General features: G+C 40.5%; 1 protein-coding gene and 1 pseudogene across 2 annotated transcripts in view; both read left to right on the top strand.

The window, feature by feature from the left end:
• CFHR5 (complement factor H related 5) overlaps positions 1–26884 on the top strand; it is a 134103-nt gene that overhangs the window by 73963 nt on the left and 33256 nt on the right. Inside the window, exon 1 of one of the 2 annotated variants that reach the window (XM_059413032.1) lies at positions 23766–23854. The exons of the other annotated variant lie outside the window; for it this stretch is intronic. The gene's annotated coding sequence lies outside the window, so the exon portion shown is untranslated. Of the gene's footprint in view, positions 1–23765; positions 23855–26884 lie in introns of those variants that run through there. 2 annotated transcript variants of the gene reach the window in all.
• On the top strand, positions 15646–16476 carry LOC132026142 (large ribosomal subunit protein uL23-like; annotated as a pseudogene).

The following is a 26884-nucleotide window of genomic DNA, read 5'->3' on the forward strand; positions in this document are numbered from 1 at the left end:
ATAGATTGCTCTAGCCAATATAGACATTTTAACAATGTTTATTCTTCTGATCCAAGAGCATGGAATGGTCTTCCATCTTTTTGTGTCTTCTTCAATTTCTTTCATGAGTGTTCTGTAGTTCCTCGAGTACAGATCCTTTACCTCCTCTTTGGTTAGGTTTATTCCCAGGTATCTTATGGTTCTTGGTGTTATAGTAAATGGAATTGATTCTCTAATTTCCCTTTCTGTATTTTCATTGTTAGTGTATAAGAAAGCCACTGATTTCTGTACATTGACTTTGTATCCTGCCACATTGCTGAATTGCTGTATGAGTTCTAGTAGTTTGGGGGCACAAAAGCTTCTGCACAGCAAAGGAAATAGTCAAGAAAACAAAGAAGCAACCCACAGAATGGGAGAAGATATTTGCAAATGACAGTACAAAAGGTTGATATCCAGGATCTATAAAGAACTCCTCAAACTCAACACACACAAAACAGACAATCATATCAAAAAATGGGCAGAAGATATGAATAGAGACTTCTCCAATGAAGACATACAAACGGCTATCAGACACATGAAAAAATGTTCATCATCACTAGCCCTCAGGGAGATTCAAATTAAAACCACATTGAGATATCACCTTACACCAGTTAGAATGGCCAAAATTAGCAAGACGAAACAACATGTGTTGGAGGGGATGTGGAGAAAGGGGAATTCTCTTACACTGTTGGTGGGAATGCAAGTTGGTGCAGCCTCTTTGGAGAACAGTATGGAGATTCCTCAAGAAATTAAAAATAGAACTTCCCTATAACCCTGCCATTGCACTCCTGGGTATTTACCCCAAAGACACAGATGTAGTGAAAAGAAGGGCCATCTGTATCCCAATGTTTTATAGCAGCAATGACCATGGTCGCCAAACTGTGGAAAGAACCAAGATGCCTTTCAATGGACGAATGGATAAGGAAGATGTGGTCCATATACACTATCGAGTATTATACCTCCATCAGAAAAGATGAATACCCAACTTTTGTAGCAACATGGACGGGACTGGAAGAGATTATGCTGAGTGAAATAAGTCAAGCAGAAAGAGTCAATTATCATATGGTTTCACTTATTTGTGGAGCATAACAAATAGCATGGAAGACATGGGGAGATAGAGAGGAGAAGGGAGTTGGGGGAAATTGGAAGGGGAGGTGAATCATGAGAGTCTATGGACTCTGAAAAACAATCTGAGGGGTTTGAAGTGTCGGGGGATGGGAGGTTGGGGTACCAGGTGGTCAGTATTATAGAGGGCATGGATTGCATGGAGCACTGGGTGTGGCGCAAAAATAATGAATACTGTTATGCTGAAAATAAATAAAAAATAAATTTAAAAAAATAGCTATAATCTTAGGTCAAACCTGGTCACCTGAGACAATAGACAGCAGAAGCAGAAGTAGGTACAACATATCCTAATGGCTGTAATTCCTTAGGCATCTGTGAAATTAGAACATTGGCACTTAAGGAAGGAAACAGAATCTTGGGTTACCACCTTTTTGTTGGAACTCCCATGAGAGCTGACTCTTCCTATGGAAGGATTTACCATACCCTCTTAGTTTTCAAACTATGGTCAATCACCATTGATGAATTATGACTAACATTTGTTTAAATAGAAAACACACACATTACATCTATACAGATCAATGAGTAATATAGATCTTCAATTTTATCTATTATTCATAAACTTTATTAGATTCATTTATTATCTATAAATAAAACAGGATAATTTCATAAAATGCAAAATAGGAAATACATGTCAGTTGATTAAAATTTTACTTATATGTTTTTATATATTTAGGGTTCTTTTTTTAAGGCTTTATTTATATGACACAGAAAGAGAGACCATAAATATGCAGAGTGGCAGGCAGAGGGGGAGGGAGAAGCATACTCTCCACTGAACTGACACAAGGCTTGATCCCAGGACCCCAGGATCATGACCCAAGCTGAAGGCAGACACATATTTCTTGCTGGGGATGACCCATGTGTTTGAAAGACATTCATAGATCACAATAGCTGAGCAACAAAAGGCAGTACAGGAATGACCATTTCTGTCTTGTATATATACAGTGATAACTCCTCAATGGCAAACTGGAGTTTTTGTTTTTGTTTTTGTTTTTAGCAGACTCACACTTTGTTGCTTGTCTTTTCAGACTTGTAGCCAGACAACAACAAATAGATATAACATTTGCTTGCTTGTTTTTACTTATTTTTAAGTTTTTATTTAAATTCCAGTTAGTTAGGGGCACCTGGGTGGCTCAGTGGGTTAAAGCCTCTGCCTTCGGCTCAGGTCATGATCCCAGGGTCCTTGGATCGAGCCCCGCATCAGGCTCTCTGCTCAGCAGGGAGCCTGCTTGCTCCTCTCTCTCTCTCTGCCTGCCTCTCTGCCTACTTGTAATCTCTGTCAAATAAATAAATAAAATTTTTTTAAAAAATTCCAGTTAGTTAAAACTAACATTAGTGCTCATCACAAGTGCCTTCCTTAATCCCCATCACCTATTTAACAAACATATATTTTAACGAAGAACCAAAGATGTTACTTGAAGGACTGTTTATAATGTAGTGTCAATGAGTTAACCATGGGGATATTCCCATTTGCTTTTACATGTAAGTTTACCTTTTATTAAAAAAGGTTATTTAAAAGATGGTATAAACTGTATAATCAGTCTTTCAAGTAACAGTAACATCTTTCAAGTAATGAACTTCTTTCATTAAGATGTAGGTATTTGCGGGGTGCCTGGGTGACTCAGTGGGTTAAGCCTCTGCCTTCAGCTTAGGTCATGATCCCAGGGTCCTGGGATTAAGCCCTGCATTGGGCTCTCTGCTCAGCAGGGAGCCTGCTTCCCCCCCTCTCTCTGCCTGCCTCTCTGCCTACTTGTGCTCTCTGTGTCAAATAAATAAAATCTTAAAAAAAAGTAGGTATTTGCAAACATAAATGTAGAAAATGGGAATAATTTTGTGCTTATTAACTCACTGAAACAACAATACTTAATATTAATGATATTAATATTAATATTAATTTAATATTAATATTTAAGAATTTTCCCCAATGTAATGCATAAGCAATTATGTTATCTTCTAAGGGTAAATCTATCATTATCCTGTAATGTATCCTGTATCATTTCTTTTCTAGATAAGCTTTATACATTTTTGAAATTGAAAAAAAAAGACATTTGAACTGATGAAATTGTTAGCATTTTTAAAATGAAACTACTAGAAACAGTGAGAGAGAAAATGACTATATATGAGCAATAGGTTAAAAAATAGAATTCTTTTTATAAGAAAAGGTATGATGGACTTTATAAGGAAAATTAATTTTGTTCTAAAGCAAAATCATTGTTCCTGAATTTTTTTTTTAAGATTTTATTTATTTATTTTACAGAGAGAGATCACAAGTAGACAGAGAGGCAGGCAGAGAGAGAGAGGGAAGCAGGCTCCCTGCTGAGCAGAGAACCCGATGTAGGACTCCATCCCAGGACCCCAGATCATGATCTGAGCCGAAGGCAGCAGCTTAACCCACTGAGCCACCCAGGCACCCTGTTCCTGAATTTTTAAAATTAGACAAACCCTACACAGATCTTTAAAGTTGTAGGTTTATGGAAAAGGACTATTAAGAAAGGAATTTTATAAGTAGTCAAGATTAGGTTTAGGTTTTTTAAAAAGGTAATTTTAAGATAAAAATTACATTGGTATATAATTAGAATTTGGTTTTCTGTTAATACTAAACTTTATTTACATTGGTCCACTCTCAGTAAGAAGTTGTAAACAAAGGTTTTTCTTTGCCTTTAATATAATCTGCCTAGTAAACAACATTTCTGTGGCTGGTCTTCATCAGCTTCTTGATTACTCAAGTAAACGGAGGTCTTCTGTGTATTAAAAGAGGTAAGTTTTGCTTGTAAGTATGTGACCATTATATTTGCCTTTGAAATCTTTTATTGTCATTTTGATCAAATAGATAATTAAATATCACTTTATAATGGTCTATGATTATATTCAATCAAGTGTTTAAGACATTTTCATATATTTGAGATCTAGTTTTTTTTTTTTTTTTTGAGAGAACGCGAATATGAGCAGGGGGAGGAGCAGAGGGAGACAGAATCTCAAGCAGACTGTACTGACTACAGAGCTTGGCATGGGGCTTGATCTCATGACCCTGAGATCACGATCCAAGCCAAAATCAAGAGTCAGTCCAACTGACTGAGCCACCCAGGTACTATAAAAAAAAAAAATGGACATTTTTGACAAACTTTTTCAAATCAAATTTTAAGTCAAGTTTTTTTGACCTAAAAATAACAGAACTTCCAGAGACCCTCTGGAAAGTCTCATGTTTGTTCCCTCTTCTTGTAAAAAGGGAGCCGTTATGCTAATTTAAGCTTATTTGGTATATAGGAAGCATTGTCAAGTAATTGATGCTAAAATTCCTTTGATTTGTATAGATATTTATATGGATACTGTTAAAATAGGTGTTCTAGAAATGGTATGAAACTCCTAGAAATCTGATATGTCCTGGTATTATTATCTTGAAGTGTTATCTACTATTAAATAACCCAATTTCCTTGTCAATTACATCATAATGAACTCTCCTCAGATCTCTAGTCATTCTTATTTTTATGTCTTTGTCATTTATGGGAAGTTATTGTTTAAGTACTTCATCTTCCAAGAGATTCGTGACAAAGACTTGACAAGCACCGTAGATCACAGGTTTTGATAAATTTAAGATCATAACACTGAACTTGGTAGAATTTCTAAAACTCAAATGGAAAACTGATTGCTTTAATATGTTTTTCCAGATTTAATAGACTCTTTTATCTCTTTAAACAATCTATGACTTAACAGCAATTTGGTCAAGTACAATCTTTACAACAAAGGTTAAAGCATTTATCCTTTTCTATCTGATCCCTCCAGAATTCTGAAACTCTTATTAAATATTCTTAGGTTTCATTACAATATATTTGCACAAATTCAGTAAGAATCTGTTCTCTTTGTAACAGGACACTCAATATCCCTGACCCCTGCTTCTTTGACTCAGTTTATAAAAGGAGCTATACTTCAAATTGTAAAGAACTAATGGTCTCTCTTAAAAATAACCACACTTTGTATAGCAGTCTTTTCACAGTGTACTCCCAAGGGATGAAGACCTTGAACATCATACCTTATGACATGGGGGATTCATCTATTGAAAAAGGCATCTCCAGAAAGACTCTCTCCAACCCCATGAGAAAAACCCAAATCAAGTAGTGTTAACCAATCCTTGTAGTGTCAGACTCCAAGGAATAGATTCTTAGATTCACATTTATATAACTAAAGAAACCACCAAACCCTGACTGGACCTGCACCCCAACTTGACATAAAGATTTCCAGGACTTGAAGCTTTCCCAAGATGACTGGATTAGGCCTGTATGTGATTTTGTCCCTGCTGCTTCTTACCTTGCTGTTTTTTCCTCTTTCACTTAGAGAAACCACACTCTTATCTGCTGCATTCCTCTGTCTATGGCAAAAGGGGGGAACCTCTCTGCTGGATCTGACACCAGAAACTCTAATATGTTCACAATATTGGAGACTTTTGGTCTTATCTGGACCTAACTTCTCTTTAGTCCCAAGTACTGCTGTCACTTATACCTGCCAGTCCATGGATATTACCTTTTGAGCTGTTACGACCAGGGTTACTGTACCTTGCTTCAGCCTTTCCCCGGTCATTACCTACTGGCTCAACATCTCCACCTTTGTCAATGCACAACCTTTGCTCCTGCACATTCTTTTCCTTACCACCCATTTCTTTGCACCAAATAGATTTATACCTCTTTGTAAGGATTTTAGACAAGACTCCTTTAAGAAGAGATAGCCTTTCATATAATGTCATTCCAACTGCTTGATTCATGGATTGAATGGGTCAATCAAAATACCGGCTACCAAATCTGTCAATAATTATACCTTAGCTGGAGTCCTCTACACTCTACCTAGTCATTTTTCTTTGAAATGGACAGATTTCCCATGAACAAATGAATGTTTAGATGGTGGATAGATCAGAAGCCAATGCTTATTGGGACATTTAACTATTTCTGTTAAAATCCATCAAGGGGACCTGGGTAGCTCAGGCAGTTAAGCATCCAACTCCTGATTTCAGCTCAGGTCTTGATCTCAGGGTCAGGTGTTCAAGTCCAGCATTGGGCTTCACATGGGGTGTAGAGCCTCTTAAAAAAATCTGTAACAAGTCATAAGCCTCCCACCTGTCCACCCCATTAAGCCTCCATGGCTGCCTTAAATAGGAGCATCCAGGAGGCCCACATGATTCTGGGTTTGCCTCCCTAGGGGGAGATTTCTCCCATGGATTAAAGTACATGCCAATAAGCTTGTGATGAAAAATCTCTAATGTTAGGAGAACTGGCTGACTCCACAACTCATACAGTGATCACGTAATTCATTGGATAATTGCAGAGTTCTTGTTTATCTATGTTTATCTACTCACTGAACAAAAAGGCATTTGCATCTGTTGCACGTGGATAAATTTCTCTGGGAAATGTGCACATTTGTGTAGGTTAGCACTTGGAATTAAGTAGATGCCATGGACCCTCAAGACCCTGTTCCCATGATCTGGCCTTGATGTTTGACCTGTGCCAGGTCTCTGCCTAACCTGGCCTATGTAGCCCATAATGTGCAGTGTATACCCCATTTGCTGGCCTTGGGGAGCTGGGGTCTTCCAAGCCTGTGGAATTCAAGCCTGTCCACAACCACCTGCACAGATGTCAGGCTCAAAGAGCATCTTCAAAGAGGGAAGGCAGGCAATGGCAGTCAGACCGATTTTCCTGATTTGTAGCTTGAGTGTCTCGAGTTATATTTTTGAGTGGCCCATAGAGACAGGTATGAAGACTGTCTATATATGAGCTATTAGGATTATTTCCCTGAAGCTTACATAATGTCATTCCTGTTCAGTTTGTAGGACTTCAAGAAAAAGGATGTTTGACTTCTTAGTGATTCTAAGTCAATTAGGTGGGAGAAAATTAGAAACATTATTATGGAGAGTTGTAGCCAGACTTTGGAAGGAAGTAGAAGAATTCAGGATTTAGTCTAGTTTATAGGTAGGAAACAAAACCTCAAAAACAATGAACAGGGGGCACCTGGGTGGCTCAGTGGGTTAAAGCCTCTGCCTTCGGCCCAGGTCATGATCCCAGTGTCCTGGGATGGAGCCCCACATCAGGCTCTCTGCTCAGCAGGGAGCCTGCTTCCTCCTCTCTCTCTCTGCCTGCCTTTCTGCCTACTTGTGATCTCTCTCTGTCAAATAAATTAATAAAATCTTAAAAAAAAAAAAGAATTCTTAGATTTGAATTTTTAACAACCTCTCAAGGCTAAGAAGCCAACCCAAATACTTGCCCTCAGACTCTGCCTGCAATACCTATAGGTTTGGGTTACTTCTCAAGGTCCTCAAAATAGCTTGAGGGGTTCTGGCACTTTCCAGGAAGTAACTTTTTTTTTTTTTTAACGTAACTGGTAAGGCTTTTGGGAACCCTGTAAGCAGAGTATGAGGCTGATTTTCCAAGAGTCTTTATTGGCTCTATAAAGTCAATCTTACTTCCTTGAGGATGTTTGGTTATATCTAAGTCTATGCATTTTTCTCTCAAATATGACATTATAGTCAAAGCCTTGGTAATATTGCCTATATTTCCAATTGTGTTCTGTTACAAGGAGAACATTCTTATTGAACTTATGCAAATAAGTCTATTGCCAAGAAGATAAAAGAATGCTTACTGGGTTTCTGAATTCTGGAGGGATCAGTTAGGGAGAAAAAGATAAATATTTTAGTTCTGCTTAAAAAGGTGTAATTTGCCACAAATCAGTTAGCTTAAGAGAAAAGGTTTCCTTAAATATGGAACAAAACCTTAAAAAATAAGCAATATTTCTAAAAACCAGTCATACTATAATAATCATCTTCCTCAATATTCAGTCCCATGTAATTAATTCTTGGTTTGCTTAAATCTGGTTTTTCCATTAGTCTTGGAAATTGCTTACCCAGTTCAGTTTTTGATCTTAAAGTTACAAGAAACTTGTGTTCTAGAGTCATTTTCATGAATGTTTTTGAGGAAGAGTTTTTTCAGAAACACTTATAAAAACCATCTGAGAGAAAGTATAATTACCTGTAAATGATAAAAGACTTAAAAATGGCAATGGGTAAGGATCTGATTAGGGTTTATTACAACACAATTAAGAAGTTTGGTTATAACTGTGACACACATTTTAAGATAATAAATACAACTGTAACTGGTTATAGTTGCCTATCAGATTTTTAGGAATTTCATATAATTTCTAAAACACTTATTATAACAACATATCTATACAAGTATAATCAAAGAGGGTATCACTTATTTGACAATGATTCTCATGTTATTTAGCACACCGAATACACCTAATACACCTAATTAGTTTAATGTCTCTATTATGTTAGAAGAACAAATCCTTCCAGATGTTCCAGGGATCCTCTAGACAGTTTGTGGTCAAAAGACTTCATGTTAGAGTTTGATATTGGGACCTTTGTCAAAGAATGTAAAAAGGTTTGAACATTTGATTAAGATCACAAATCATTATGAAACAACAATTCTGTTTAAACAAAGTGACAATGAAAGATTTCAAAGGCAAATGCAGAAGGTGACATAGTTGTGAGCAAAACACTTAATATTGAGAAGATTCAGTTTCATTAAGTAATCAAAAATCTGATGATAAAGATACCATAAAACACAGACTTTGATAAAACATAAAACCCTCTTTTCTAAGCAGAAAAGCCGAGGCCTTTTATATCTCTTACCAAGAACAAACCAACAGTTCAAGTTTGCCTAAGTGAAAGCCCAATTTTAATTTTCTACCAGTGTACTTTTGATGAAAGTTCATTTATGTAATTTAATTACTTTATTTGAATCTTAGGCAGTCCTAACTTCACATACAATTCCTTCTCAAAGATTCCTTTTCCATAAATCTTTACACTTTTTTTTCCCCTTTACATTCAGATTTTGTCCTATGTTTTTCCTCCTTTCCAGCCTCTCTTTAGGACAAAATTACTTTCTTTTCCCTCAAAAAAATGCATTTCTGTTTCTCATACTTTCTTTTACTGAAGGCATATAATCTACTTTGCTTACATATGAAAATGTTTTTATTTGTAGTCACTTTAACCACATAAGAGTTAGAATTCTCAGCCCATAGAAACCTAAATTTCTAGTGAAATATTAGTAAGCAATTGTGAACTGTTGTTACACCAGCATTTTTGTTTAGATTTGTAACACATTTTATAATTTCTAGAAACACAGTTCCTCGTAGCGCAGTGTTTCAACAAAGCATGAAACATGTTTACTAACCAGCAGTTAGTAAACAAACACGTTTACTAACCAAACTTTATCTTTAGTTTGTTTGAAATAGGGAAGTCAAAAGTAAATAAACCTATGTTCAGCAATGAATATTTCATTCTTTCGTCCTATTTGGAAATGATTTAAAGGTTTCAGGTTACCAAAAACATTTTGGGAGTTGTTTTTAAATATGCATGCTATAAAATATAACTGTTGCTAAAAAGTTTATGTACAAATTCTTATTCCTCTTACATATATGTAAATCATTTGCTCCCAACAGTTATGTTTAAATCACCAATGAATAATTTATGATATAAGTCAGTTATCATTCTAAGTTATTTTTGTTGACTAATTTTGTAACAGGGTTAACATGAAGTTATGTGATTAGTGAACTCGTGTAAGATAACTGTATTATATTGAATGCCATTAACTCTAAATTCATGTCTATTTTAATTAACTAATCACCTTAAATTAGCTCTAATACTGTGAAAATTAATAAAGGGAAACCTCACTAAAATGGAATTTGTAGGTTCAGCAGGAGATGCTCTCATGACATACCACTTCTTATAAATTGCAAATCCAACAGGAAGAGAGGGACCTTGCACATGGATACCACGTAACTACTCCACCAGGAGGAAGAAAGGCTTTCTTCTTCCCCTGCCCCACAGTCCAGCCAATGAGATACAGTCACAACGTAGCCAATGAGAAGCCACTATCCTTCAAACTCCCAGTTTACTCCAGTAGACTTCTTTTTGTTTTGTATGTCTTTTTTGTTTGTTTTTAAAAGATTTTATTTATTTATTTGACAGAGAGAGAGAGATCACAAATAGAGAGGCAGGCAGAAAGAGAGGGGGAAGCAGGCTCCCTGCTGAGCAGAGAGAGCCCGATGCGGGACTCAATCCCAGACCCTGAGATCATGATCTGAGCCAAAAGCAGAGGTTTTAACCCACTGAGCCACCCAGGTGCCCCTCCAATAGACTTTTTGTTTAAAAAGGCCTTCTGGGGGCACCTGGGTGGCTCAGTGGGTTAAGCCACTGCCTTCAGCTCAGGTCATGATGCCAGGGTCCTGGGATCGAGTCCCGCATCGGGCTCTCTGCTCAGCAGGGAGCCTGCTCCCCCCCCCCCCCCCGCCTGCCCCTCTGCCTGCTTGTGATCTCTCTCTCTCTGTCAAATAAATAAATAAAATCTTTAAATAAAAATAAAATAAAAAGGCCTTCTGCACTTCCCCTCTCCTCTATAAAAGAGCATACCCCACCTTTGTTTTCCAGACCTGCCTATGGTTTTGCCTGAGCTTGCTTATCCTGGATTGCAATTCTTTGCTATCCGCCCCCCTACTTTTAAAGATTTTAATTATTTATTTGACAGGGACAGACACAGTGAAAGAGAGAACACAAGCAGTTGGAGTGGGAAAGGGTGAAGCAGACTTCCTGATGAGCAGGGAGCCCTATGCGGGGCTTGATCCCATCATGACTTGAGCTGATGGCAGGTGCTTAACAACTGAGCCACCCAGGTGCTCCCTCTGCTATTCCTAATTAACCTATATTTGGCTGGAAAAATGACTAGCAGCTTAATTTTTACATTACTTGGTGATCGGAAGTGGGATCTAGAAAAGAACCCCCTTCCCAAGAACTCCAAGGCTAGTGAGCAAACAGGTGCTGGTACACACAGAGCTGACTGGGCTTACCACTTTCTCCCTGACCTTAGAGTTTGAGGGTAAGTTTTCTCCTAGGTTTTGAGCTCTCCAAATTGTGTTCAGTCTCTCCAGGCTTTATTTGGGGTAAGTTTTAAGCACTGCCTCCCCCTTTTAAAAACATCTCCGAGAGCAGTCTTTTGGCCTTTGGTCCAGCTCTGTTTTGGAACTGGACTGCTACTAATGGAAATGCGCTGACCTTTGGTCTGACTTCTGTTTGCAACCAGGCTGTTCTTACTGGAACTGTGCTGGCCTTTGTTCCAATTCTTTCTGAAACCAGGCTGTTCCTGTCAAAACAGTGCTCTTTAGAAATTTTCTTTTTGCCCTAGAGAAAAACAGAACAAAACCTCTAAGAAATGGGATCCTAGTCCTCAAAAGGCTTTGAAGGTGCCCGCCCCAACTTGTCGGACTTTGGTCAGTTTTAGGTTTAAAAACTATCATCCCTCTGCATGGACATTTGTATCTAAGTGGACTGATTGAACCAAAAGTAATCTAGAACTTCAGTAGGCAGAACTTCCAATCTCCCCAAACTTAACTGTCCCCAAACTGAGTTGGGCAGCCATGACCTAAAATTGATAAAACTGAATGAGCTTCCCATCTTAACTGGGATTTTGAAACTTCCAAACCTCATCATTTGGAATTCAAATTGGACAAGGAATCCAAAATCAGTTCTGCAAAATACAATCTATTATTGAAGGCAAAAATTTAAAAGAGAGAGAAAGAGAGAGAGAGAGAAGGCAGAAAGTCTTCTGAGGCTTCTTCTTTCCCGCTCTTTCATCTTTTTGACACAACAGCTGTCTTATGCTCAGGCCCCATCTCTAGCATCACGTTCCTCTATTCTCTCTGCACCTTTCCCATCTCCTCTGTACCCTCTGATCCCTTATTCTAATCTTTTTGCTAAATTTCTGTTTTCCTCTGAAACTTCCTCCACCTCTTCCTCTCCCAAACCTGTTAAAATCTGCCCCTTTAAAGTTAAGTCTTCTGAGGATCTAAATAAATCCCAAGTTTCTTTTGTTCCTGGGCTAAGGCTGAATTGTGAGCCATAAAGAGATTCCTATAGTGACTGAGGACCCTCATAAGTTTGCTGAAGAATTTAACATAGGTTTTCAAACTTGCCAACCTGATTTCTCAGATTTATATTAATTAGTCCACATGCTTGTTGATGAGAATCAGTCCAAATGTTAGATGAAACTAGCCTGATGGGAACATCTTGAACAGGATTTAGAGAAACAGAGCCCTAACTTTTGGCAAGATGCTAGAACACTTGCTGGAGATCTCCACTGAAGAATTATAGTAGCTTAAAAAAAAAAAAAAGATTTTACTTATTTAGAAGAGAAAGAGACCACAAGCAGGGGAGCAGAAGGTAGATGGAGTAGGGAAAGCAGGCTCTCCACTGAGCAGGGAGCCCAGATGCTGGGCTCCATTCCAGGACCCCAGGATCATGCCCTGACTGAGCCACCCAGACACCCCTATAGTAGCTTTTTTAGAAAGCCTGTCGATTGGAAAAAAATTCAGGCTTGAACACAAAAGCCTGATGAATCTGTTCATGATTATTACCCTTGATTCCAAACTATCTTTAAAAAAAAAAAAATTCTGGTCTTATCTTAGATGTTGAATCCCCTTAGGTAGCATTTAACACTTTATTAATGGGCAGATCTGAGATCTTTCCCTTTTAGTTAAAAAGGCCATGATGTAATGGGAAATCATATCCGCTCCAGATTTAGTTAATTTAGCAAACCAGCTCACTTGCACCCTAGATGAATTATTTAAAGGAAAGAGTATTCAAATTTTCAGTGTTCAACTCCAGGGAATTAAGACCTTTAAACAAAACTGGAAACTTAGTTTCTGCTCTTATTGCAAAGACCAAGGGCATTGGAAAGTGCTCCAGATGCCTTCGACCCTCTGGCCAACCTTTTTAATGTCCTCCTAATTACCACTGATGGGGCTCCAAGGAGCTAAGGGGCTCTTCCCAGTCTTCTCTCTCAATCAGATCAGAGGAACCATTCTTCAGAATGGGAATGAAAGCTCTTCCTTCTCCTACTAACACCAGAGCTTCATTCTTGGAGATCAACCCCATTGCTATAAAGCAGTCCCTGCCTTGGAGTACTAAACCAGTTCCAACAGTAGTGGGCTCTAATAAACCCCAACAAGTTCCTGTCTCTGAATCTATTCCCTTTTGTCTAGGCTCTTTGAGAGATACACAATTCCTTTCTCTTTAGTTCCTCCACCTGTATTTATTTCAAGATTTCTTAGAAAAATACCATGCAGGCGTTTCTTTCTACCAAAAGGGGGAAATAATTCTAGAATTTGACAGTAATAACTAAAATAGTCGAGCAAGGAAAATAAATGATGCTTTGGCATCTTTTCTATACTTGGTCTCTAATGGTGCTAGAGCAGAGTCCGAGGACATTGGATCATTTGCTCCCATTAGATCAACCACCGTCCTCTTTATGGGAAAGCCTTCAGTGATATCCACAGAGTCCACAGTGTACCTCCCATCAGAATTCAAATGGACCACGCAAAACTTCTCCCTGGTATTAATTCCCTATAAATGGAGAATCCCTTCAGTGTATCAAGCCCATTACAGGAGATTACAAGGCTCAGGGTCTCATTCTCTGCTACACTAGTCCCTGTAACACTCCATTTTTGCCTATGGAAAACCATAGGTTAGGCTGAGGATGGAAATTTGCACCTTTTGACTCCCTGTGACAGTTTATAGAAAACCCCTCTAGCCAACCCTACTACCAATGCATTTTCATAGTTTACTGATGGTTACTAATTAAAGGATAAAAATGGTAAATATTATGCCAAGCATTTCTATTGCAACTCCTTTTGAAGTCACTGAGACAGCACCTTTATCTTTGGCTACTGCAGCCCAACAGGCTGAGTTATATGCCCTTACCTGAGTGTGTACTTTGACCAAGGGTAAAACTAAACATTTATACTGATGCCTCTGGGGTTGCCCATAATTTTGGAATGTTATGGTAACAATAAGGTCTTACCTCCAATGGGAATACATTTAAAAATGGTTCCTATGTCCAAAATGTATTACAAACCATACTTTTGCCAGGGGCTATAGCTGTTATTAAGCTTCTCAGACATTCCAGACCTGACTCCCAGCATGTTAAAGGAAACTACCTTGCTGATATTTCCACATATGCAGCTCTCACGGAGACCAATAGTTAAACCACTGTTATGTTTCAAAGGGATAGTCTCTCAAATAACGATTGAGAAAAACTGATGAGAGATGTCCAAAAATTGGCTCCAGAAAAGAAGGAACAATATAAAAAATGTAATCATTGTTGGTTTGATAAAAAGAACTTTAGTTTGGACGAAATAACTATCCAGTCCTAGCAGGAATTCTAAAATTCCCACTACTTACAACTGAATATGCATTAAACTACTGTTCTACTGATAAAATGGTAGTGTTCATGAACCAATATTGGTAGGGAAATGTTAACCACCCCACAAAAACTGCCTACCTTGGTTGTTCCTTTTGTCCAAATTACAATATTGGAAAACCTCTCCCTACTGGCCCTGGGCATATTAAATTGCCAAATGAACAATTTGAGGTTTGGCAAATGGATTTCATACAGCTCCCTCCATCTCGAGAATAAAGTGTTTTAGTAATGGTTTGTATGTTTTCTCACTGGACTGAAGCTTTCCAATGCCTCTTCTGTGGCTAAAATTGTGTTAGAAAAGATTATCCCTACTTGGGTTACCTCTCTCAAACTTCATAGTGATTAAGAGACCCATTGTACTGGTCAGGTGCTTTGACGCATCTGTGCTGTTTGGCTGATTTTACAACACTTTCGTTGTGAACACCATCCTCAATCCTTGGAGTTGATTGAATGCACTGACAACACTATTAAGACTAAACTGAACAAAAAAGACTTTAAAACAAAGACTATCACAAGAGACAAAGAATGACACCATATAATCATAAAAGGAATATTCCAACAAGAAATATAACACATGTAAATATGTACCCAAGATGGGAGTACCCTAATACATAAAGCAGCTACTAACGAATATGGAAGCAATTGATAGTAATACAATAATAGTAGGGGGTTTTAACATCCCACTGACCTCAATGGATAGATCACCCAGACTAAAAGTCAACAAGGGAACAGTGACTTTGTGTGACATATTGGATCAGCTCCATCTAAAAAATATATTGAGAACATTCCACACTAGAAGAGAAGCATACCCATTCTTTTCAAGTGCACATGGAACATTCTCCAGAATAGATCACATATGTATCCACAAAATAAGTCTTGACAAAAAAAAAAAAAAGAAATTCAAAAATACCAAATTCCTACCATGTATCTTTTCTGACCACACTGCTATGAAATTAGAACTCAATCACAAGAAAAAAATCTGGAAAGAATGCAATTATATGTAGATTAAATAACATGATCAAATAAAAATAATAATATTTTATTTTATATATAATATTTATTAAAAAATTATATAACAGTGAATGGGTCAACCAAGAAATCAAAGAGGAAATAAATGGAGACAAATGAAAGCATAGTCATCCAAAAATCTTTGGAATGCAGCAAAAGCTATTTGAAGACGGAAATTTATAGCAGTACAGATGTACCTCAAGAAGCAAGAAAAAGGAAGATGGCGCCGAAAGCTAAGAAGGAAGCCCCTGCCCCTCCCAAAGCCAAAGCCAAAGCCAAAGCAAAGGCTTTGAAAACCAAGAAAGCGGTGCTGAAAGGCATCCACAGTCACAAAAAAAAAAAAAGATCCGCACATCACCTATGTTCCGAGGACCCAAGACTCTGCGTCTCCGAAGGCAACCCAAATACCCTCGAAAGAGCGCCCCCAGGAGAAACAAGCTTGACCACTATGCCATCATCAAGTTCCCCCCCCTGACTACTGAGTCAGCCAGGAAGAAAATAGAAGACAACAACACACTTGTGTTCATTGTGGATGTCAAGGCCAACAAGCACCAGATCAAACAGGCTGTGAAGAAGCTCTATGACATGGATGTAGCCAAGGTCAACACCTTAATCAGGCCTGATGGAGAGAAGAAGGCATACGTTCGGCTGGCCCCTGACTATGATGCTTTGGATGTTGCCAACAAAATTGGGATCATCTAAACTGAGTCCAGCTGGCTAAATCTAAATACAGTTTTTTCATGATAAAAAAAAAAAGCAAGAAAAATCTCAAACAACATAACCTTACACCTGAAGGAGCTAGAAAAAGAACAAACAACCTAAAGCCAGCAGAAATAAGGAAAAAAATAAAGATCAGAGCAGAAGTAAACAAAATAGAAACTAAAAAAAACAGTAAAATAGATTAATGAAACCAGGAGTTGGTTGAAAGAATCAACAAAATAGACAAACCTCTAGCCAGACTCCTAAAAAAACAGGTCTTGAATAAACAAAATCACCAATGAAAGAGGAGAAATACCAACATCACAGGAACAAATAATTGTCATAAAATATTATAAAAAACTATATGCCAACAAACTAGACAACCCAGAAGAAATGGATGAGTTCCTAGAAACACATAAATAGCCAAAACTGCAGCAGGAAGAAATAAAAAATTTGAACAGACTAATTACCAGCAAGGAGATTGAATTGTAATAATAATAAAAAAAAAAACTCGCAATAAGCAAAAGTCCAGGACCAAACAGTTCTATGGCAAATTCTACCAAACATATAAAGAAGACTTAACACTTATTGTACTCAAACTATCCTGCAAAATAGAAGGAAACTTCAAAATTCATTCTGAGGTCGGTGTTACCTGATACCAAAACCCATTAAAGACCCCACAAAAAAGAACAATAGGCCAATATCTCTGATGAACATAGAGGCAAAAATCCCCAACAAAACACTAGCAAGTAGAATCCAACAATACATTAAAAAAAAAAATCAGTCACCATGATAAAATGTATTTATTCCTGGAATATAAGGGTGGTTCAATATTTGCAAATCAATGTGATACATCGCATCAGTAAGAGAAAGGATAAAAACCAATATGATCATTTCAATAGATGCAGAAGAAGCATTTGATAAAATACAACATCCATTCATGATAAAAGTTCTTGACAAAGTGAGTTTAGAGGGAACACACCCCCAACATAAGAAAGGTCATCTGTGAAAAACCTACAATGAACATCATAATGGGGAAAAATTGAGAGCTTACCCCCTAAGGTCAGGAACAAGACAAGGATGATCTAACCACTTTTATTCAACATAGTACCAGAAGTCCTAGTTATACCAATCAAGTAAGAAATAAGATATATATAAATTGGTAAAGAAGAAGTAGAACTTTGATTTGCAGATGACATGATACTATATAGAGAAAACCTAGAAGACTCCATCAAAATCTGCAGGAACTAATAAATGAATTCTGTGAAGTCACAGGATCTTTTGTGTTTCTATACACTAATAATGAAGCAGCATAAAGAGAAATTAAGGAAAAAATCCCATTTACAATTGCACCAAAAATAAGAAGATACCTAGGAATAAACCTAACCAAAGGGGTAAAACTCTGAACTATATGACATTGGTGAAAGAACCCTCTTGCACTGTTGGTGGGAAAGCAAACTGGTGCAGCTACTGTGGAAAACAGTATGGAGGTTCCTCAAAAAGTTAAAAATAAAACTACCCTATGATCCAGTAATCACACAACAGGGTACTTACACAAAGAATATGAAAACACTAATTTGAAGGGGCCTATGCACCCCTATCTTATTGCAGCATTATTTACGTAGCCAAGATATAGAGGCAGCCCAAGTGTCCATCGATAGATGTATCGATAAAGAAGCTGTACACACACACACACACAATGGATTATTATCCAGCCATAAAAGGATGAAATCTTGCTATTTGCAACAACATGGAAGGATCTAGAGAGTATTATGCTAAATGAGCTAAGTCAGAGAAAGACCAATACCATATGATTTCACTCCTATATGGAATTTAAGAAACAAAACAAATGAACAAAGAAAAAAAAAGAAGCCAAAACCTAGACTCTTAATCATAGAGAACAAACAGATAGTTACCAAAGGGGAGGTGGGCTGGGGGATGGGTGAAACTGGTGAGGGGATTTAAAGTGCACTGACCTTGAAGGGCACTGAGTAATATGTGGAGCTTTCGAATCACTATTTTGTAATTAAAATTTTAATTGATTAAAAAAATACTGGGGAACACTCTCCAGGTTTAGACCATGGACACAAGTGTCCTCAGAGAGAGCCTAGATAACACAGCCCCTGTGATCCAAAACTTTACTCCCCAAAATAGTCTAAGAAAGCAAAGGTCTTCATTCCACAGGTAGTGAAACCAAAACATTGAATTAAATGCTTCACTGTTCTACCCTAAGGAAACTCTGGTTAACCTGACTGACTTATGAGCTTGTTTTGCAGAAGTTGACGGACCACCAGCAAGACTGGCTGAGCCTGGAACAAACCAAAAAGAATTCTTGCAGTTGCACAGACAGGACCAGGAGTAAACGAAAGTAACTTCTGTGATGACACATTCTGAGCTCTCCCCCATCTTCATGCTACCCTGACATTTAATGGATATGTGTCCCATGAAAAGATAGGGTTCCTGAATTTCCATACCCAGAAAGGAGAACACTTCTCTTTTCCCCTATATCCAATCAACATAGTCCTTTGGGGGTTTATCCCCCTGTTGGACCATAATCTTCCCCTATATCCATTCAACCTACATACCTATGACATCCTGCCCCCTTGTTCTTTTTTTTTTTTTTTTAAGATTTTATTTATTTATTTGACAGAGAGTGATCACAAGTAGGCAGAGAGGCAGGCAGAGAGAGAGGAAGGGAAGCAGGCTCCCTGCTGAGCAGAGAGCCCGATGAGGGACTTGATCCCAGGACCCGGAGATCATGACCCGAGCTAAAGGCAGTGGCCTAACCCACTGAGCCACCCAGGCGTGCCCCCCCACCCCCTTGTTCTTAAATACACCTAACTGCAACCCTTTGTGGAGGCAGATTTGAGAAATTTTCTCCCATTTCCTTGTTTGGTGCCCTGCAATAAAACCCTTTTCTCTACCACAAAACCAGCATCAGTGTTGGACTTGCTGGGCACTAGGCAATGGACCCGTGTTCAGTAACAAAATTGATGACCATGAAGGGACCCTAAGTCCTCTCTGGACACTTGTCTATTGTTCACTGCCCCTTGCTCGCCCAGGATTCTGTGAAGGGTCCAGCAGCTGCCAGGACCATTGATCCAGGAAGGCGTAGGGGTCCCTGCATTGTGGGATGATGCGAACCTTCACATTTTAGTTTCTTTTTTGTGGTAGAAAAACAGGACTTGATTTGGAAAAAGTCTGTTCTTGAATACTTCATGTGCGACAGCATGGGACAAGTTTTTCTTCTCTTTGAGCCTCTTCTGGGGGTCAACTTGATAGAGTTCCACAAGGAAGCTCTGACTTCTGAAAGGAAGCCTTCGCTGGGGGAAATGCTGACATCAAGGAAGAGTTAGGGACCCTACCCATAGAAGTCCTCTGGTTTTCTTACTTCTTGAATTTTTTGATAATGTGCATCTAGTTTTGCTAGCATTATATTAGGCAATATCTTGGTTAGGATAAAAGAAGTAAGTTAAAGCCAAAGCATGGGTAATAGTAATTTGATCTCTTCATGCAGCCCTTTGGTATGCATACTTAAAATCTCAGCAGCTTGTAGTTATGATCCCATGAAAAACAAGACAACATTTTTCCTTAATATTGCTGGGCCACAGTGCTCCCTGGACTCCTGAGAAATGTAACTTGAAAATGGGCCTTTGGATTATACTGCTATTCTCCAGTTAGAATTGTTCTGTAAAAGAGAGGAGAAATGAGATGAAGATATTCTGTCTGTACAATCTTTCGTGTTGTTGTAGCAAAACAAGCTGGTACAGAAGAAATGTAAGATTATGGTCCAACAGGGGGATAAACCCCCAAAGGGCAGTGTTACCAGAATCTAATAAGCGACAGGATGACCCCTTAATTAATGCAGCTGAATTTACCAAAGGTCCAGGTCGACCTCCATAGGGTGGTGCAGCAGGGGCTCCAGCTACGCAAACGTCCAAGCCCTGGGCTCTAGGGTCCCAGGCTCGTGAGGAGTCAGAACAAAAAGGAATAGTCTTGCCTCATACTTAACAGGGAAGGGAGCAAACTTTGGCCAGGGAGTCACTCAAATTGAGGCAGGGCAATTCCCTTTAAGGCAAGTGACCATTGAGGAAACAATGGTGACCAATCGGTTGAAATGATTTGTGTACCTTTGCTTTTTCTCTACTTCCAACTTGTTTAACTGGAAAAATAATAAGCCAACATATAGATATGGCTCCAAAAGGAATAGAAAATTTGTTCTCTCCAATCTCGCCACCCATAACCTCATCTGGGCAAAGGTACAGAGTTTAGTAATCACTCTCCGTATGTCGGAAGAGTGGAGAATGGTGTTAGAAGAAGCTGATAAGCTCCTGGCTGGGGCTCTAGCCAATCTGGTAAGGACTGCAGGTGCCATGGTGGTGCTGGTGGCTGACCCCAACTGAGATACAAATGCTACGGGAAATTATGCTAGGGTCCTAGATATTCAAAAGAAATGACGGACGTTGGAAGGGCCATAGAAAGGTCTATGTCACAACTGGGAGAAATTGCCTTTGAGGTCTTTAACAGTAGAGATCACAAACAGGAGAAAAAGAAGCAATGCAAGATGAAACAGGTGACCTAGCTTGCTACTGCCCTTACACGGGAAGGACAAAGAGGTGACAAACCCAAGGTAAGAACTCCTGGCAAGCAGAATCAGAAGGGGCACACTATAATGGGGCCTTGGCAATGTGCCTACTATAAACAGGAAAGCCATTGGAAGAAAGAAATGCCCCAATATTAAATAAAGCTCCTGGAGAAAAAGGGAAGCAAGATCACATTACTCTTGAAATGTCCCAGCTTACTGAGACTGATCAAAAGTGATGAAGCCTTCACTCTATTACAACCCACAGGCTCCATTAACCTTTCTCACAAGGAGCCCTGGCACAACTGAAAGTGGGAAGGTGGATGACAGTTTTTGATCGACACAGGCACCACCTGTTCTGTGTTAATTATTTGATTAATAAAATTATCCTCCATGAAATTAACAGGAGTATCAGGAGAACCTTTGCAAAGATGGTTCTTCCAACCCCTAGGTTGTCAAGTTGGAAAAACTTATCTGCAGCATAGTTTTTTGTATAAGCCTCAGTGTCCCACTCCACTATTCAGAAGGGACCTGCTGAATGAGCTCAATACTCACGTCACTTTTTTGTCTGCATGAAGAGATAACAAAGTACTACCAGAGCAATGTGAGCATTCCAGGCAATATTACAGTAAGGACAGGAACAGCCAATGGTCGTGTCAGAAGAGATTCTACGAAAGGTAAACCCCAATGCAGGCAGATGGGATGACTGGAGGGGCAAAAACCGTAGCACGCATTCAGGTGAGGTTTTGCCTAAGGCAAAGATTCCAAACCTAAAACAGTGTTCCCTAAGAGAACATCTTACGTGAGATTTGTAGACTCTGGCGATTGCCTTTTTAAAACAGGACTAATTCAGTCCTGTCCCTTACTTCTAACACTGCAATCTTGCTGGTTTAGAAGACCGCACAAAAGAATATTACTTTGCCCAAGACCTCAGAGCAATTAGACAAATAATGGAAAATGGTCACCTGGTGGTACCTAACCCTTGCACCTTGCTCATCACCTTGTCTGGAGTTCTTCACTGGTTCACTGGATTCTTAAAGGAGGTGTTTCTCTGTGTGCCTCGAAGTCCAGAATCTCAAGAACTATTGACCTTTGAATGGGAAGACTTGAACACGAGGTTAAGCAGCAGTAATGCTGAACTGTACTCCCCCAAGGATTTAAGAATGTCCTTCTTTTGGTGAGGTTCTGGCTAAAGATCTCTGAGAACTTCTGCTCAGAGAGGGTACCTTGCTTCAATAGGTGGCTGACATTTTGATAGCCAGTAGGACCAGAGACTAAAGATGATTTGACTCACAACTTTTTAGCTGATTGGGGATGAAATATCTAAAAAAGGGGGGCAAATTTCTCAACTCTCTGTGAAATATTTGTTGTTTGAATGGTCTTCTCAGGGGCATAGAAGTTTCCTTCCTGATAGGGGAAGAGTTATTAGCCAGGACTGTGTTACCCACTATCCAGAGACAACTGTGGAGATTTTTAGATACTTCCATATCTAGATTTTCTACTTTGGCTTCACAGCGAAGCCCTTCTATGAAGCCATCAACTGAAGAAACAATGAACTCTGTAATTGGACAGGATAATGTCACCAGGCATTCCACATCATTAAAAATTTTTGTTAAAGGCACCAGCATTGGGACTTCCAGACCTAAGAAAGCTCTTTGACTTGTCCATTCATGAAAGACTTGGTAACTTTACATGAGAACAAGTTGCGTATTTTTAAAAAATGGATATGGTGACAGGGGAATTCTGGGCTCAGACTGGTTTTCAGGTTTATTTTCACAGATTCTCTCAGGCATTAATTAAAGTGGATATATTAAAGGACTAATTAAGTGGATATACCCATATGCATCATACCAGTTATTAGATCTGGAATGACAAAATGTGCATGGTGTTGTTTCAAGGTGGTCAAACAAAGAACTAATATCCTAGTTATGCTAAATGAACATGCAGAACCAGGAACAAGAATATACTTCCAAGTTAAGTAAAAAATAATTTCATTCCTCAAGCCCTAAACTGTGCCCCTAAAATCAGCAGGAAGTAGCCAGAGTGGTCGTCTTCCCAATCCCTCAAGACTGGAAAATGATCAAATGATAGAGGGGACTAAAACCAATATGCTGAGTTAAAGAACGCGTGGCTGTTCCACCCTAAGGAAACTCTGGATAACCTGATTGATTTATGAGTTTGTTTTGCAGAAGTTGACTGACCACCAGTAAGACTAGCTAAGACTAGAGCAAACTGGGAAGAATTCTTGCAGCTGTACAGACGGGTTCAAGAGTGAATGAAATTAACTTTTGTGATGACACACTCTGAGATCTCCCCCATCATCATGCTTACTCTAACATTTAATGAACATGTGTCCCATGAAAAGACAGGATTCCTAGATTCCCATAACCAGAAAGGAGGAGGCCTCCCTTTTCCCATATAACCAATTAACATATTCCAATCAACCTACACACATCCTCATCCCTTATACTTAAATACACCTAATTTCCACCCTTTGGGGAGGCAGATTTGAGAAATTTTCTCCCATCTTCTTGCTTGGCACCCTGCAATAAAACCCTTTTTCTCTACCACAAAACCAGCATCAGTGTTTGGCTTCATGTACATTGAGAAATGGGCCCTTGTCTAGTAACAAAAACGATGGTGTAGTGAAGACCATGTCTGTGGTCTCCCATGAAAATATAAGAGGTCTCCAGTCTCTGACCCCCTAAGCTATTTCACCAGGCAGGCACTACTAGAATGGGACTTTTCCAGGGCTAAGGAGCAACAAAGTTAAGATGACAAAGGTCCCCTTTGGGCAGCAACCTCTTGTGACAACTCCCTTGGCATTGGTGGACAGAGTGCTGCTTACAACCTCTTGCTTCAGAACCCCGGTCTATTCAACTGACCAGCAAGGTATATCCAAGTAAGTGAACTCTCTGAATGGTGGAGACAAACAGAATGTTCTCGCTGGTCACAGAATCAAGCTCTTGGGACATAGAACAAGATGAAAGGAAAAACTTCATCTGTTTTTTTCGTTGTTGTTTTGTTTTGTTTTTTACAAGGGGAACCCACATCAAAGTTTGTCCAAACAGACCCCAGTTGGAGAAGAATCGTGAACACACCAGTCTATGAGCCCGACTTGAACAGCAGGCTGGTAAGGCCCAGGGTGACATTCTTTCCCCTTAGTGACTCCTATTTATGACAGATGATACGAGATAAGGGAAAGCATTGACCACCTCAGGAAGGACATGATTAGTCAAACCAAGACTATTCTACCAAATTTACTAGATTTTCCAAGTCCAAGCAACCGATTCCACAAATATTTTCTCCAGCTGATCTAAATTTAGAAAGAGAAAAAGGACTCTCACCACTTGCAGGTACATTAGTTACCCCCCCACCCCCCACCCCCTCTCTGCTGCACTTCTGTTCAGCCAGGGACGTTCACCCTGCCCATCACACCAAGTTTTGCAGAGGCAAAATATTTCTGTACTCTTCAACATTCTCCTAGTGGCCTAAGAGTTAAATTGCCGTAAGATAGATTAACAGGAGAAAGAAGCAGAATTTTGTGTGTACAGAGGCCAGATACTAAAAGTGAGACTCAAATGACTAACACAGGCTGCTGAGAGTCCACACCCTGACACCACCTCTCCTGCACTCGCCCTGTTACAGGGTCCTGGCTAACCTGACCTGTCCTCTCGCCAGTGCAGTGCGTGTGTGGTCAGCTCCACTCCAGCCCCTCGGGGTTTGCCGGGGCCCTGCAGCTCTGGGGAGCCATGGCCCACTCCTAGACACCCGCATGGGTTTAGTGGGGATGGGACCAGCCCCAAACATCACCCTGAGGTAGCAGCTACAATCTGGGGACAGTCCCTTCACATTTGAACTTGCTGTCCGAGTGGATCCAAGGCTTTTCCTTCCCTCAAGGCTCTCAACAGTCTCTTGTTAGATGATACCTGGAAAGCACTCCTGGCCCTGTACTGCAGCAGTCCAGTGACCTCAAGCTCTGCCTCGGAGGGGACAGTGCCTGTGGGGAAGGATAGGGATTGCAAGTACCCACATATCTTGTTCTTAAGAGCCACTCTTCTAATCGAGCCTCCCAAGACCAGCACTCTGTTGCAGGTCCCTGGCTACACGTGCGGTTCATACCCCCGAGGCAGGTGAGGACCTCCAAGGAAAGGAAGTGGTACCAGACACCAGTACCTGCCTAGGCTACAGGTACTGTGTGCCCACCACGAAATATCACCCTGGGGCCGCAGCAGCAAACTGGCCACCATCACTCTCCATTTGCACTTCCTGCCTGCAGGGGTTCTGGGCTGCTCCAGCCACCAGGATTCCCAGGTGCCTCTTATTAGGTAACACCCCTTGAGAAAGCCCCGCCCCACCCAGGCAAGGCAGACAGGTATCCTCCAGCTTGGTCTTCAAAGGAAGCCTGATATTTGCTTAAGTTACAGTCTGAATTGAGGCACATGCCTTTGTCCACCCCATCCTGTTCCTTGAGATGGCCCACCTGGATCCATACCCTACCCCAGGTTCCTGGCTACCTTGAACTACTTTGACCTTGTGCAGGCAGTTCATGTCCCCTCAGATGGCCTGAAGCAGCTGGGGCCCCTCCAGACTAATGGCGCAGGGCCCAGCCCCCAAATCACGAGGAAGCAGAAGCTGCAGATTGGCCACCATCAGTCTTGATTTGAACTTGCTGCCTGTAAGGGTTCCAGGGTTTGCCAACAACCAGGACTCCCAGGTATCTCTTATTCGATGATAGTTACCCAAGCTAGCCTGCTCAGCCTTGCCCTAAGACAGGAGGGCAGTATCCTCGGATACTGGCTCCTGAAGCTGGGTCCAGTATCCAACCACCTGCATAGCCTCAGGGACAAAGGAGCCCAACTCTGAAAATCTTTCCAAGACAGTAGCTTTAAATTGCTCCAAGTTGCCCTCAAATTGATCTGAAACAGCCATAGAAAGGGGCAAAAGTCCATCCTCATGTTGACTCGCTGCATGCTGAAGTCCTGGGCTTCTGTGTCCATCAAAGTTACCAGGAGTCTCTTATGGTAGGATAACCCTGCCAGCCCATTGATCTAACCGTGCAAGGGACTCCAGACTCCTCAAAGTCTGACTTCACCGGAATATGCATGTTCATCTCAATTACAATCGTGTAGGTTGGGGCTTGGAATTAGGCAGATGACTTGTAACCCCAAGAGCCTGTTCCTATGAACCCTACTACTTACAAGACTTGCTCTGGTCCTGGTCTCTGGCTACCTTGACCTGCACGGACCACACATACACAGCACATACCCTGTAAGCTGGCCGCTGGCAGACCTGATACTCCAAGCCTGTGAAAATCCAGCCAGGCCCCAACCACCTGCAGAGCCTCCGGCATGGACGGAGCCCACCTTTCAAAAAAAAAAAAAAAATCACACTGAGCCCATAGCTACAATGGTTGACAAACACCCCCATGTGGCCTTGCTGCCTGAGGGGTCCCAGGTTTAACCAGCAAATATTTCCAGGTGTCTTTTATTGGAGGGGACCCTGGCCCTGCTGCTGCCATCCCCCCCCCTCGCCCCCCGGCAAGGCAGTTCAGACATAGCCTGTCCCTGTGACCTGGCCTCACAGGGCAGTTGTATTTTTCCAGATCCCTGACTGCCCTGGCCTGTGCACGTGCAGTACATACCCCATCAGCTGCCCTTTGGCCGCTGGGCCCTCCTGGCCCGTGGAGCAAATGTCCAGAGCCAGCCACTGGCATAGCCTCAAAAATGGAGAGAGCCAGCTCCCCCCAAATCAAAAATCACTCTGAGCTGCTGAAATGAGAGACAGTCCTTTGTGGCCTTACTGTCTCCTGAGGTCCGAGTTTCTGCCTCCACCACCGTTCCCCGGTGTCTCTCATTGGGGGGGTACTCCAGATCTCTCAAGGACTGCCTTTGGTGAGAATACGAACAATGCCGTAGGGCAGGGTTTGGAATTAGGCAGATGCTTTGTAATTTTAAGAACCTGCTCCCCTGACCTGACATCTCCAGATGCTCGCCCTGTTCCAGGTCTCCAGCTTCCCTGACCTACACCCGCAGCCACACACACATCCCGTAAGCCAATCTTGGGCAGACCCAGTCCTCAGAGCCTGTGAAACGCTGGCCAGGCCCCCACCACTTACATAGTGACCGGCGAAAAGGGAGCTCACCTTATGAAAATTGCTTCT

Source organism: Mustela nigripes, chromosome 10, assembly GCF_022355385.1.
Source record: "Mustela nigripes isolate SB6536 chromosome 10, MUSNIG.SB6536, whole genome shotgun sequence".
NCBI classification, from domain to species: Eukaryota; Metazoa; Chordata; class Mammalia; order Carnivora; family Mustelidae; genus Mustela; species Mustela nigripes.